The following is a 15,260-nucleotide window of genomic DNA, read 5'->3' on the forward strand; positions in this document are numbered from 1 at the left end:
GCGGAGAGGAGTACCCACCGGCAAAAACAAAAGTCAGCACCTGTGCATTGAACAGTCTGTATTGGTGTATAAGGGTAAAGAAGAGAAGGATAAAAGGTATCCTTTCTGAGAATACAGGTGTACAACTGGGTAGATTGCCCAATAGAGATTATTTTAATCTGATTCACAATTTCAGGGAACGATCTTCAGTGAATTTGAAACCCTGCTTATGTGTTAGAGCCTAATCTTATAGCTGTACTGCCAAGCCCATTGATTAACTAGGTAATGGGAATTACCACATTGCAAATTCAGTGACAGCTCGGTCCTGTAAATAATTCAGCAGATAAATCTTTTGTTTTTATTAAAATCCATAGAAACTACCCAACCTTAGAAAATCTTAGATTTAAGTATCTTATTTATAGCTACAGCAGACCTGAGAAACCAAATGGTATCATATTGGCATTTTAAGACTTATAGTTTACTATTATTCTTTAGGAATTCATGAAAGTTAAATCCACTTAGATTTCTAATACTAAGATTAGATTTTATCTCATAGCACTACTATTGTATTTCTTCCTTTTTCAGAAATGTAGCTTGCTCACTTCTGAACGTTGATATTCAATTACATATGTGCCTGATTTTAAGTGTTTGATAAACCAGTCATGCTTTGTGTTAGGAAATTGTATCTGAACCTTTTAGAACTTTTCCCTCCCCAACTTCAGTCTTGACCTAATTTTTTTATGATGTAACTAATTTTAAAAGAATATTGATGTCAGTCCCTTCCTGTCTAGTTTAGTGTGTGTGTGTGTATTCCTTTTCCTATGTATAGGCTATCTGTAGGTAATCTCTCTTCATAACCCTAAAATTCTAAGTAACTGTTTTCACTTGCATTTCCAGGTTAAAATTTTTCCTCTTTGTCATTGTGGTGTGCATCTATCACTCATGTTCCATGCAGATTTGACAAAACTGAATGCTTTCCGTTCATTTTAAGAGGGTGGCAAGATGAGGATGTTGTACTGTTTAAATGTATACAAGAAGATGGCAGCAGTCCTACATAAACATACTGCATAAACCTGGAAATAAAAATAAGAATTTGTTATATTATGTTTAGCTTTTTCCCTGCTAGGAGTTTTGCTATTTTTATATATCTTCCCATTTATCTCATTTAGATCACAGAGAAGATTTCTTGTGGGTTTCTATTTTTTTTATGTCGTCCTCCTCTATAAACTAAATAGAAGGGAAAATCAAAATTCTTGTCTAAATCCCATTGGAAGTAGTTGCCTTTGTTTATGCAGAGGACAAACACATTTGTTGTGCTATAACAGTTTCTTATTTCATTTAATCTCTGTTTTCACAGACTGCTTTTGAAGTAATGATGATTTTCTAAGGATGCTATGAACTTTATATTCCTTTTATTATAAAAACATACAAGACCAATCAGAGCCTGGTGGGGAGAACATGTTTCAGAGCAACTTTGGAACTCTTATGCTTTATGCTAATAGGGAACATCGAAAATACATTATGAACCTATTGATCTGCAAACAGGAAGGGCACAACATAAACTTCACTCTTGATATCTGTGTCCACTGGATGTAGAAAGGTTAGTGTAACCTTGACAAGAATTGTTGCTTCTTTGTGACCTTATTACTGCAGATTTGTGCTGCAGCAGTCTCGTGCCCTGCTTCTCGTGTCTTGGGACACTTGGCCAAGTATTCAGTAAGGGGTACAGGCTTACATCCTGGGGTCAAACATTCTGGAATTGAGGGTATAAAAGCCCTCATGCCATTAGTATCCTCAATTCCTTTCCTTCTGTTAGCCCAGTGGGTCTTGGTACTGACCCCAAAATGTGTTTGCACTGAATTACTAGTGTAAGAATGAGCCGTTTCTTAAAATTTGATCTAAAGATCACATCTGTAGAACAACTACCTCTTTCTAAGGACCTGCCCTTTGTTCTTCTCCCGAGCAAAGAACTATTGTCTCAGAAGGGTGGGAAAGAGCTCTTCCTAGTTTAATAGATGTTTATCTGATAGTCCAGTTTGTGAGTTATTTGAGCAAATTTCGCATTTCTCTGAGAGAGTTATCTATGTTTTAGGAATGTAGATCCCTTCCACTCAGCATTCACATACTTTAGGTAGAAGTATATACAACATTTTTAATGATTTTTTTTTCATATCCTTGATGTATTTGGGATCATTTTTGCTTATGGCTAAAGAGCATACTTATCAGCCATCTCTGCCTGCCATATCCCTGTTTATGGAGGGTCGGTCCTTCTCCCTCCTTAGTATTATCATCTATGTATGTTTCCTCAAATTTGTAAGCCTATAAATGTAGGACTTAAAATCTGTTCCTTACAAGATTCATGAAGGCTTCATCTGAGCCTCTTCATTCTTGTTCCCTCTTATTATCCATCATTCAAGGTTGGCTTCTTAGGTTCTGTAACACAAGACAGAGTTTCTGAGCTGCAGATGTTGACAGACATTTTTGAAGCAACTTCTCTTAAGGATAACATTGTTTTTAGACCTCACAGTGTTGCAAAGTTTAAGCATTCAAAAATCATGAATAAGAATGAGATTTTACAAATTTATCTTGGATTCTTTCTATTTGCTACTTGTTCTTTGAGCCTCTAGGATTCGTGTTTTCAAGCTTTTCCCCACAACCATGAGGGCTAGAAACGTCATTTGTTTTAAATGAAACTGAGATTCTCATGTAGTAACATGACTCAGGAGCTGTGGCTTTAAGAAAAGTCATCAAATTTTGTGAGATTCATTTACCTTATCCAGAAGTTTTTGACTACAATACTATCCAAATTTTATATGAATGACTTTTAAATGAAGTTTGTCTGTATTTTTATCTCCCTGAGCTTCTTAATAGCAATATGAATATATCTTGGATGTTAGATGGGCAAATAGTTGTTAGCTAGAAGGAATGAAGTTGTTAAGGAAGTCTCCTATTTATTTGTCACTTTTGATACAAAGATTAAGGGACTGAGTTATTTAAATTCAGGGATTAGACTAAATTGAATTAAATTGGGCATTCATCTGTGTTAGAACATTGCTGCCATTCCTTACCTGTAGGACTTAGTCTATTCTGCTGTTGTGATGGCAAGCCTTTGCACCTTTTTAATTGCCAGTTTTGCAAAGTTGAAATCTATAAAGCTGACACCTGGAGTTCTGTTCAGATTCATGAAGAATTCTCTCAAAGTTGAGTTCAGAGTGGTTGATCAATTTGTATTCTTCGCTGCCTTTAATTATAATACACCCAACCCTCCACATGGGGACTGTCACTCTTGCTTCTTCTGTAGTGTGGATTTGCAGTATTCCTGTGTCCTGAATGAGAGAGTTTATTTAACAGCATAGGCGTCGACTCTGTGGGTGCTCCAGGGCTGGAGTGGGGGTGAGGCGGAGGCGGAGCTGGGGTGGGAAGAGGCAGGGCTGGGGCTTGGGTGAAGGGCTGGAGTGGGGGTGGGGCCCAGGGCGGATGGGTGGGAGGTCAAGCACCCTCCGGCTAGAGAGGAAGTTGTCGCCTATGTTTAACAGTATATGTGTAGTTCTAATGTATTGTCTCTGCAGATCTGTGCTTAACTTAAGCCCCTTCTCCCTTATGCATCACAGATTTAAGGGCTGTATCTGGAGTTTGAAAGGAATGGGAAATGATTAGAGGGCAAGCATCTGCATTCTTGATTCCATAGTGCTGGATCTGAAGTACAAGTGTATGAACTCTTTTTATGGACCAGAATGTCTCTTGGACTGCAGTTAGTTTCTAGCTGTCCAAATGAGCAATGTTGAAAGGAAAATGCTTTTTTGGAAGAATAAAGCAAGTGCATGTGTGCTGCATATTTTAAATGAATCTTTCTTTACTAGTATTGGCCCGAAACGTAACTTTTCACAGCAAGAAACAACTCCTTTAATATTAATATACCAAGTTAAGAATTTAAATCACCAACTGTGTTTATGGTGCTGCACAAAATCAAAGAATGGTATCTGCTTTCTAACAAGGGGAAAATTATTTGATCCAGTACAGTACAGAGAGAGTGAGGATATAAATTGATAATTCAAGTACAGTATAGGCTTTTGATTGAAAAAGTAGTATAAAGTATACAGATAGTAGACTACATAAGGACAATATGACTAGAAGTTTCAATAACTGAATATTTGGAATCCTGCACTGAAGTGAGATGCAAAGCACCAGTTATAGAAAATTGTATTTATAAATGTTCCTCTCATGTGATTTAATATTACACTTGCATACGTAAGAAATTTTTAAAATACTAGTTTTAAATGATCCTAGACAAGTGTCCACCTTTAATGGGTATCAGATTAAAGTACTTGACATATTGGTAGGGCCCTACCAAATTCACGGTCCATTATGGTCAATTTCACGATCATAGGATTTAAAAATTGGTAAATTTCACCTTTTCAGATGTTTAAATCTGAAATTTCAGTGTTGTAACCGTGGGGGTCCCAACCCAAAATGGGATTTGGGGGGGAGGGGTCATGGGATTGCCACCCTCATCTCCATGCTGTCTGGACTCTCTAGGCAGCAACCATGGAGCTTCCTGCAGCTGCAGGAGGTTCCCAGAGGTGGGTCTGGTCTCCCCACCCCCTCAGCAGCTGTGCAGGGGAAGAGCAAGTCCTGTCACTCCCCTGCCCAGCCGGAGCTAGGAGTCCCCTTTGCTGGGGTCCTCCCAGCAGCACAGGGAAGATCAGATCCAATTGCAGAAGCCTCCCACAGCTGCAGGAACCTCTGAGGCTGCTGCTCAGTCCCAGAGAGCATCCTGCAGCAGGGTGAGGCACCCAGAGGTGCCTTTGCTGGGGCGCTCCTAGGAACAAGGGGACATTTGGCTTATTTCACAGTCTGTGATGCATTTTTCACAACTGTGAAATTGGTAGTGCCCTATATACTGGGGATGTCAATGCAGTATGCTCTAGAGAAGTGGTGGTAATGCCTATTTTAAATTTACCTAAACACCTTCTATTATAAATATTGTGACCTTCTCGTAGGAGATCTGTGATGGTTCTCAGGGCACTCTGGGCTGTGTGTCACCTTGTTTCCCCTGGCCTTTAGTATGAGGGAGTCTTGCCTGTGCCTGGATGGATGTCAGCTCCCTAACACCACCAGCCTTTCAGCCACTCAAGCACTCACCTCTGGGCTATGCCTGCCCTGCCTTCAACTTGCAGGTTTACAATATGCACATCCCAGTCCAAGAATCCCTTTGAAGCATTCCTCTGTGATATCTAGCCCCCGACACCGGGCTACTAACAGATATCTCAGATCCCAGTTTACCTTAAATCACTGTTGCTGGAAACCAGACAGCATGTGTGAGCTCTTGCAATGCAACAATAGTAGGTTTGTTTTAAAAAATAAAGTAACTAGAAATAAGAGAGTGGTGAAAGCAAATGGTAACAAAACAAAATAATAAAACATCAACCTGAGTCTACATCTATTAATAATTACCTTTCCTAATAAAGTAGGTTTTCGCCCAAAAGTTCAGTCTGTTGAAGCCTCTGATAGTTTTCTATTGAAACTCTTAGTAGCGTGCAGGATTAAATAGTTGAGTCTTGCATCACATTGTGGACTAAACAGGATCGGGTAACCACTCCCCTTGCCTGAATGGACCATCACCAAGAAATATTATCCCCGGCAACTAATTTAACTTCCATAAATGGAGACAATTTCATCTTCGGAGTAATTGTCATCTTTCACCTGGCACAGTCATCTCTTTCACAATCTTCGATTACTTGTTGGAATTGAAGATATCAGAGGGCTGTCTGAGTTCCATCAAGTTTCACTTAGATCAATAACAGCTTTGCACTCACCAGTAGCTTTCTCGATTTTCTTTTTCCACACATCCAACCACAACAAGGTTCCTGAAAGGTCTTATGAATTGCTTTCGGCAAATTAGAGATCTCCGTCTTGTTCTTAACTCTCTTATGAAATAGCCATTTGAACTACGTGCCATGTGCTCCCTGTTACATTTGTCTATTAAGACATCCTTTTTGATGGCCATCGCTTCTTCCCAAAGGGTTGGTGAGCTTGAAGCTTTAATAGCAGTCCCTCTATTCACTGTATTCTCTAGGGAGAAGGTATTGTTAAGATCACATCCCAATTTTTTATGTAAGGTTTCTTCTGAGTTTCATGTTAACCAGACTATTCACCTTCCTGTTGTCTTTCCAAAGATGCATCAGATTATACAGGAAGCTATCTTCCATATACTTGATGTCAGGAAAGCTCTCGGCTTTTCCTTGCACAGAACCAGACCATTTAGAAAGTCCCCTGGGCTTCTTACGTCTATTGCAGATAGGTTGAAGGGATCCACTCCAAGCAAAGACACACTAAATGGAACTCTGGGTATATTTTTACCTGTTTGTCTCACATCCAACTTCCTCTACAAGTGACTGCATATTCTACTAGATCTCAGTCTACATCTGTAGCTTTACTCAAGGTTGTTCTGGTTGCTGAAATCTGCAGAGCTGCAACAGGGACCTTGGTGCATACTGTTTCCAACCATTATGCTTTGGTTCACGCTGCTAGATTGGATACTGCAGTAGGCAACACAGTTCTCTCTTCAGTTCTGGACTCTGTTCTGAACCTCCTGCCTCCTTAGGGTCGGGTTACTGCTTGAAAGTTATCTAAAGTGGGGCACTCATAGGACATCTCAAAGAAATCCAGGTACTCCACAAGGTGAGCAACCTCTCCTTCTGGTTGTTTAGACCCCAAATCTATTCACATATCCACGTTGCCTCTCTGAAAGAACCAGTTATTATTATTATTGTCTTTGTCCTTAGCTTTGTTGTCTGTTACATGGGTAACACACTGTTTCCGTGTGTGTTATGCTGTTCGATATTTAATGTTACCATGTTTTAATTTCTACACACCATCCAAATTCCAAACTGAATATAGAATTGATTTTCTCCTGGGGTTTTCCATTGCACTCATCATTGTCACATCTGAGTGCTTCATAAGTACTAATGATTTTATCTTTATCACTCCCCTGAGACAAAAAGAGAGGGACTGTGTGTATTATCCCCATTTACTAGGTGGGAAAAATTGAGAAAAAGACCAAGTGACTTGCCTGAGGCTGCACAGTGATTTAGTGGCAAAACCATGATTAGAACTGAGGACCTTCTGATTGCCCACCCCATTATAGTTTCACTCTGCCATGCTACCCTCCTGGCAGAAATACTGAATATCCACAACTTCCATTAATCTGTGTTTCAGTTGCATGTGCTCAGCACTACTGAAAATCTGGCCTAAGGCATCTCAAGTTGGGCAGCTAGAAAACAAGGAATCACAATTAGTAGGCGCCTGTTAAAATTTTGGTTTAAGTTGCATGCCTGGCATTGCATAGGAATCTCTGTCAGAGACAGGAATAGAGGCCAGTTCTCTGATGGCATCATAGAAATATAGGGCTGAAAGGGACCTCAAGAAGTTGACTTAGCAGCCCCTGCACTGAAGTAGGACCAAGTAAACCTAGACTATCCCTGACCATGTTTGTCCAACTTATTCTTAGAAATCTCCAGGGATGGTGTTCCTTGGAAGCCTATTCCAGAGCTTAACTACCTGTATAGATAGAAAGTTTTTTCTAATATCTAACCTAAATCTCCCTTGCTGCAGATGAAGCCAAGTACTTTCAGTGGACATAGTGCACAAATGATCATCGTCCTCTATATAAAACTCTTAAACATATTTGAAGACTGTTATCAGGTGCTCCCTCGATCTTCTTTTCTTAAGACTGAACACATGCCCAGTTCTTTTGACCTTTCCTCATAGATCAGGTTTTCTAAACCATTTTTTATGTTGCTCTCCTCTGGACTCTCTCCAGTTTGTCCACATCTTCCTTAAAGTGTGGTCCCTACAACTGGATGCAGTACTCCAACTGAGGCCTCACCGGTGCCAAGTAGAACAAGACAGCTACCTCCTGTGCCTTACATATGACACTGCTGTTCATATACTCCAGAATGATATTTTTCTCAGCTGTATCACATTGTTGCCTCATGTTCAATTTGTGATCCACTATGACCCCCAGATCCTTTTCAGCAATCCGTTTTATTTCCCATTTTGTAGCTGTGCATTTGATTTTTCCTTTGTAGTACTTTGCACTTGTCTTTTATTGAACTTCATCTTGTTCATTTCAGAAAAATTATTCAATTTTTCAAGGTTGTTTTGAATTCTTATCCTGTCCTCCAAAGTTCTAGCAATTCCTCCTAGTTTGGTATCATCTTAGGATTAAGCGTTGTGGCAAACCCAGGCCAAATGGCTACAAAGGGGTGGGGGGGTAGGAATTAGTCCCAGGGGGATTAAAAGGCTTCTCCCTATCGATTGAGGAGAGACAGCTGTGAGAAATTAGGTTCAGCTGGAACAGGGGTTACCAGAGAACTAATTTGGTTCTGCTGGCCCCAATTGCTGGTGACCTTTTTAAACCCTCCCTGGCAGGGAAACAGGCGGGGAGTGAGAGAAGCAGAGAAGCTGCCAGCAAATAGGTGCAGCAAGGCTCTGCCCTCTTCCAGCAAGGAAGACTGCACTCTGTCCCCAGAGGGGGAGTAAAACAGCAAGGGGCTGACTGAGAGGAGGATCAGCCAGACCCTGTGTGACTAGGAAGGCTTTTACTTTGCCCAAGCCTGTGTCTCCAAGGCAAAAAGGGACTGAGCCAGCTGAGGAGAAGCAGGTACTTTGCCACAGCGTACTCTCCACTCCATTATCCAAGTCATTAATGAAAATATTGAATAGTACTGGACCCAGGACTGACCCCTGTGGCACCTCACTGGATACGCATTCCTAGACTGACAGTGAACCATCGATAATTGTTCTTTGAGTACAGCCTTTCAATCAGTTTTGCCCCTACCTTAAAGCAATTTCATCTAAACCATATTTCCTTAGTTTCCTTATGAGAATGTCATGTGGGACTGTGTCAAAAGCCTTACCAAAATCAATATATCATGTCTATTGCTTCTCCTCCACCCACTAGCCCAGGAACCCTGTCAAAGAAGGAAATTAGGTTAGTTCGGCATGATTTGTTTATGACAAATCCATATTGACTATTCATTATAATCCTATTATCCTATAGATTCTTATAAATTGATTGTCTAATAATTTGTTCCATTATCTTTCTTAGTATCAATGTTAGGCTGACTGGTCTATAATTTCTCATGTCGTCTTTGTTCCCCCTTTTTAAAGAAAAGTACTGTATTTGCCCTTCCGCAAACCTCTTGGACCTCACCTGTCATACATGAGTTCTTGAAGGTGATTGCTTCAGCTACTTCAAGTACCCTAGGATGGATTTGTTCAGGCCCTACTGACTTGAATGTATCTAATTTAGCTAAATAGTCTTTAACCTGTTGTTTCCCTGTTTTGGCTTGTGTTCCCTTCCCTTTGTTGTTAATATTAATTATGTTGAGTATCTGGTCACCATTAACATTTTTAGTGAAGACTGAAGTAAAAAAGGTATTAATTAAGCCTTCTTGATGTCATTAGTTATTAGCTCTCCTCCTCCTCTGTGTAGAGAACCTACGCTTTTCTTTGTCTCTCTCTTGCTCCTGTGTATTTATAGACCCTCTTCTCATTATCTTTTATATCCCTTGCTAGGTATAACTCATTTTGTGCCTTAGCCCTGCTGATTTTGTCCCTATATGCTTGAGCTGTTCTTTTGTGCTCCTCTTCAGCAATTTGTCTGTGTTTCCACTTTTTTTAGGATTTCTTTATCATTTTCAGGTCATTAAAGAACTCCCGGTAGACCCATATTGCCCTCTCACTTTTTCTCCATCACATTCAAATAGTTGGCAGTTTCTCAAAAAGACAATATTAAATGCACAACGCTCCTGAACTGCTTTATCTGTTAATATTCATTCCATGTGACGTTACCTGTCTGTTGCCCAAGATGGCGAGTAGCCAATCTCTTCCCTATAGAGCCACTGGTTCTCTCCTTCCTCTTCCAGTGCAGGTATAGGCATCTGTAGTTGGCCAACAGCTTCCATCCCCGATGTTCCCATGTGTGTCATGTTGATGAAGTTCTCATGCTCCTGGATGCTATGCAGATGAGCAGTCTCCTCGTGCAGCTCTCTTTCGTGCTTACTGGGGGACTCCAGTAATGGATACTTCTCACATTAGGAGTTTTCCTCTGCCTGGCTTTCATTGGTGGGGACATGCAGACAGCATTCCCAGCAAGTCAAGACCAGGGACTGGTGGAAGCCTGTATGGCCAGGATGCCAGTCTGGCAGGGGGACCCCACAGGGTGCAGGCAGAGGAAGGGCTAGCAGTAGTGTTGGCGAGACAACCTTTCCCTCCCATTGTGGGTTCTTCCTCATGGAATGCCTGCACATTAATGACAGGAAATACCCTTCTTAGATGGTATTAAGCTGCCTTAACCACATGATAGTCTCTCTTCTTGCATTCCTCAACATCATTCTCTGCTCACCTTATAGCTTTTAGAGCAAAAGAGGCAGGAATCCCACAGACAACACCCTCATCATTCACTATATTATTTGATTCATTCCCTCAACACCATCTGTGCTGTGATTTGAATGCTAATGATCATTCAATTAGAGAGTGTCAGAATTAGTTCATGGTGATAGAATTAAGGTTGCATCTTATTTCTGACAGTCTCAGTAGGGGTCTGCCCTAGAGTAAGACCCCTAGTCTCAGTTCTCAAGGTAATAAAGGAGAGGAAACTAAATTGACAGAAATAAAGAGCAGCACCAGCTCCTCTGTCCTACCTCCGTTTGGTTTCTGGGAAGCACACAAAGCTTGGATCTCTGCTTGCTCCTTTCTGGGAACTGAGGATGAAAGATCTGTCCACCTCCGCAAGCTGGGCCCTTCTGAACTGAGCTTCTCTCTTTTTAAGAGTCTCCTCCAAGACTGGCATGTTTCACAAGTGAGATGGAGCAGGGCTGTCTGAGCCCAAGGCTACTCTTTAACCCCTTCTTGCCTGGTGCAGGGTTTGTACCCCCGTCACATGCATAATCCATTGTAATTGTTTTCCCTGTGGGCAATTATTTACTTAAGATCCACACTAAAGGAAAAATTAACACACAGAAATAGAAGAGAGAAAAAGATTATTTAAAGGTAAACCCACCGAGACTAGAAGAGGAGTCAGACATGTTTTCCACAGTACTGGAAACTGTTCCTAACTAATCTTTTTTAAATTGACTAGAATTCCATTTGACTGTTTCTTTAAGAAGAAACTTCATTGAAGAGAACTGAGAACTCTGTAGCCAACAAACTGAGCTCCTTTTTCACTTAAATTAAATTTTACAAATATGTCTTCCATTTAATGGTTTTAAAGCATTATTAAAATATTATAAAAGCTCTTTTAAGATATAGATACCCAAGTCAAAAACGAAATTATAATGACTGTTAGGTAATTGTAAAAAACAAAACATGACATCATAATGCTTTCTAAAGATGGTCTACAAAGCATGAGCACTAGCTGTTTTTTAAATAAAAGTCTTATGCTGATTAGAAAACTGTTACACACTTGGTTAGAGGAAGCACAATAGTATGTATAATTCACTCTGAAGTATATAAGAATTTTTTCTTAAGGGTTACTTAATTTTATAAGATAAGATTGTACACAATTTCATTTTTATTTTTTCTTTACATATACTAAAGCTAATTTTTGCACACTATTTCAAAATGTATAAACTGCATAATAAATATGCTTTTTAGAAACCATTTGCCAATTGGATTGTGAGGGTCAAATGAAAGAAAATTCATGTTGAGTTGTGCTCTATGCACATAATTTGTGTAATGTTTGTTGTTTTTCTCCCCCTTAAATGTGGACATCTGGAATTTTAAATTCTCTTTAGGGATCCTGCTGACTTGTTAATCATTTTTGTGCTTTTTGTTAAATGGAGCATTTTTTGCATGTTTCATGCTGGGAAAATGGAGTAGCTTTAGAACAGGACATAACTGGATACTGTACCTATCTGAGAAGTCTACTGCATTATCATCAACCAGTAAATGCATTCCAGTGCCATGTGAAATTCTCTTGAGGACTGTAGAATGCAGATTCACAGTTTAAAGGGAAGAGATGATGTTTGCTGCTGAAAAGGGGTGTGTTTTGTCGTCTTGGGTGAAACCCACAAACACTGAACTTTTTACATATGGTGTGACGTAGGAGAGCATCTAATGATATTGGTCTGTCATAAACAGTTAGTAAAGGGTTAAGGTTTTTTTTTTTACCTGTAAAGGGTTAACAAGCAGTACCTGTGGACACCTGACCAGAGGACCAATCAGGGACAAGATATTTTCAAATCCCTGTGGAGGGAAGTTTTTTTTTCTGTTTTGTTTTTTAGAGAGTCTCTCTTGGGAGTTGAGGGAGTCCAGACATCTTAATCAAGTCCTCCCAGGTTTCGGCAATAAATTCTTCTATTCAAGCTAGTGAGTATTAGCAAGGAACTAGTATTCTTATACTTTTATTTCTGTATTTGCAATTCTGTGTTTTGCTATGGAATTTCTTTAATTCTGTACTGTTATTGCTTTTACTGAGAAAGAAAGGAGGGGGAATTCTCTCCAGAGATTGATACGTTTAGACTCTGTGTATTGTTCCATCTGGGTATTACAGAGACAGTTACTTTCTTTTTATTCTTTTAATAAATTCTTTTCTTTTCTTTGGACTTGGTTAATTCCTTCTCTTGTGGAAATTCAGGGGAAGGGGAGGGGGGAAGAGAGAGTTCCTCCTGGGTTTGATTCAAGGAGTTTGAATCAGGTATCTCTCCTAGGCACTAGGAGAGGGGAGGGGGAAAAGTAAATCCCTCTTTGTTTGATTCAAGGAGTTTGAATCAAGGTATCTCTCTCCAGGAGGGGGGAGGAAGCAGGGGGGAATGGTTTATTTCTCCTAGGTATAAGAACTCCATGGATTTGGGGCTCTTGGGATCCCCAAGGATTTTTGGGGAAGGACTGTGTCCCAGTACACGTACATTATTGGGTGGTGGCAGCTTTTACCAGATCTAAACTAGGATGTTAGTTTAGAGGAGTCCAAGCAGGTCCCCATTTTGGAACCCAACAGCTCCAAGTAGGGGTGAGACCTATGACATGGTCAAACATTAAAGCTCTCATAAAAATGTGTTTGGTAATGTTTCTGTGGAGATAGTCAAAGAACAGAGAAGTTTGAAGACCAAGGAATAGACTTAATTGAAATATATCATTGGTACGGTTGACTTTATATAGATACAGATGTGTTATGAATGTAATAGAGTTATGCATGTAATAGAGACTGCCAGCCTCTCTTACATTTTATATCTGCTTGAACAGTGTGGGCTGAACAGTTCTAAGGGATCTTAAGAGTAGCAAAATCTAACAGAAAAGTCTTGAACTGAACTTGTTTTGTTACTAAAGACAAATGCCAGGAAGGGATGGGTCTTTACCTCTGCATAGTGTGGATTTTGTTTTAAAGCTGGTTGAGAGGTACCTATTCATACAGTATTATAAAATTCAAAAAGAGCTTTGAGAAATGGAAAATGCTATGTTTTGCAAAAGATCATCCTATTTTGACAGATAAAAAGCTCTGGAAGAACAGAAAGAATGCTCCCCCCCCCCCAATAAAAGTGTGTGTGGTGGCTGGGATACAGATGCTGTTGAATAATTTGCAGCTGGCCATTCTGCCATCCAACCATCCTGTTACATTTTATAAAATCCCTTAATTTTACAGCTCCCCATGTAGTAGGTAAGTGTCATTCAGCACCCACATTTTACTGATGCAGAAACTTGAGTTGCACAGGTTAAATGCTTTGTCAACGATCACATGTGCAATCTGTGGTGGAGCTGGAAAAGGAACCCAGGTGGTCTCACTCAGTCCTGTATGTTTAATATTTATGAAACTAGAAGACAAATAGCATTTGTGAAAGAAAAATTAAAAACTGGAAACGGGCACTATGTAAGCTTCCCAGATAAAGCTTTATCGGTCCACTGAAACCTTGACTGTGGCCATTTGCCTCTCTTCCTTGCATCCTTGTCAAAGGAGAGATTACTAATTGCACTGAATTGTTTGGTGGTTTTGTGCTGTGGACAAAAGGCTCTAAGGGCTAAATTGAGACTTTACCAAACACTTGCAATCCTTTTTCAGATGTGTTCTTGCGGTCGACACTGAACTATTGGAATGACAGAGTTCCTGTCTGCACTTCCATTCTGCAGTATTGATAATTCATTCCTTCTTGTTGTTCCTCTGAACAGCTTGCTTGGGATCCTTATAAACTTGTATTCTGATAATGTTAATCTGATTTGTATTTTATCATTATGGAATTCTAGCTTCTTGGCCACTTTTTCAACCTAGTCTGTCAGGGCCTCATCCTCTTCCAACTCCTAGCTGCTCATTACTGTTCTTCCACTCTCCCACTTTCCCTTTCCTACCCTAAATAATTATAATTTTCCTTTCTATCCCCTGGACTCTAGTTTCTCTAATATTATTTCCATCCGTTTACTTCTTTTCTCTTGTGCACCCTGGAGCACCCAGTGCAACTTATAAGCAAAGCCACAGTTATCAAGATGTGCATATAATGAACCTAAGTAACAGTATAATCTTATTATTGTATCCCTTGTCCTCATTTTTCTCCCTCTTACTGCCTGGTACTCACTCATTGCATCATCTCTGAAATTAGACTGAAATCTCCTCCGGACTGAGCAGTATATCCTATTTGCTTTTTGAAGTAGGTAATACACTTTTGGTACTCTGTGTGTGCGTAAACCAGTAATTTATTGGCGAAATTCTGCTAAGGCCTGATTTTAAACATCAACTACTCAGTTTGTATGTGCAGTTATGACACTTGTGCATGCAATTGCTGCAATTGTGCCAATTTATTGCAAGTTTCTCTCTCTCTCTCTCTCTCTCTCTCTCTCTCATTAGTAGACTATATAATAATTGGATACAGATGTAATTGTCTCAGTCACCATTGATTTAATTTCTTAGCTTTGTTAGATCAGGGATCAGCAACCTTTGGTACACGGCTCGCCAGGGTAAGCACCCTCGCGGGCCGGGCCGGTTTGTTTACCTGCTGCGTCCACAGGTTCGGCCGATCGCGGCTCCCACTGGCCACGGTTCGCTGTCCCAAGCCAATGGGGGCTGTGGGAAGTGGCGCAGGCCAAGGAATGTGCTGGCCGCCACTTCCTACCACCCCCTTTGGCCTGGAGCAGCGAACCGCAGCCAGTGGGAGCCACGATCAGCCGAACCTGTGGACGCAGCAGGTAAACAAATCGGCCCGGCCCGCGAGGGTGCTTACCCTGGTGGGCAACATGCCAAAGGTTGCCAGTCCCTGTGTTAGATAACAGTAGGTTACCTTTCTAGCTCTTGT

The 15,260-nt window shown here is 40.4% G+C and overlaps 1 protein-coding gene and 1 long non-coding RNA gene across 11 annotated transcripts in view; one reads left to right on the forward strand and one right to left on the reverse strand.

Moving 5' to 3' along the window:
* PAM (peptidylglycine alpha-amidating monooxygenase) overlaps nucleotides 1–15,260 on the forward strand; it is a 209,872-nt gene that overhangs the window by 58,813 nt on the left and 135,799 nt on the right. Inside the window, exon 1 of one of the 9 annotated variants that reach the window (XM_039543595.1) lies at nucleotides 1,560–1,579. The exons of the other annotated variants lie outside the window; for them this stretch is intronic. The gene's annotated coding sequence lies outside the window, so the exon portion shown is untranslated. Of the gene's footprint in view, nucleotides 1–1,559; nucleotides 1,580–15,260 lie in introns of those variants that run through there. 9 annotated transcript variants of the gene reach the window in all.
* LOC120407702 lies at nucleotides 323–11,144 on the reverse strand. 2 transcript variants are annotated; one of them, XR_005600195.1, is made up of 4 exons: nucleotides 11,048–11,144; nucleotides 3,048–3,305; nucleotides 2,332–2,412; nucleotides 323–1,052 (listed from the first exon to the last, which is right to left on the reverse strand). It is a non-coding gene; the product is annotated as an uncharacterized LOC120407702 (long non-coding RNA). The 2 variants fall into 2 exon arrangements; XR_005600196.1 differs by lacking the exon at nucleotides 11,048–11,144 and adding an exon at nucleotides 10,689–10,966.

The sequence above is a fragment of the Mauremys reevesii genome, linkage group 6 (assembly GCF_016161935.1).
Source record: "Mauremys reevesii isolate NIE-2019 linkage group 6, ASM1616193v1, whole genome shotgun sequence".
NCBI lineage: Eukaryota > Metazoa > Chordata > Testudines > Geoemydidae > Mauremys > Mauremys reevesii.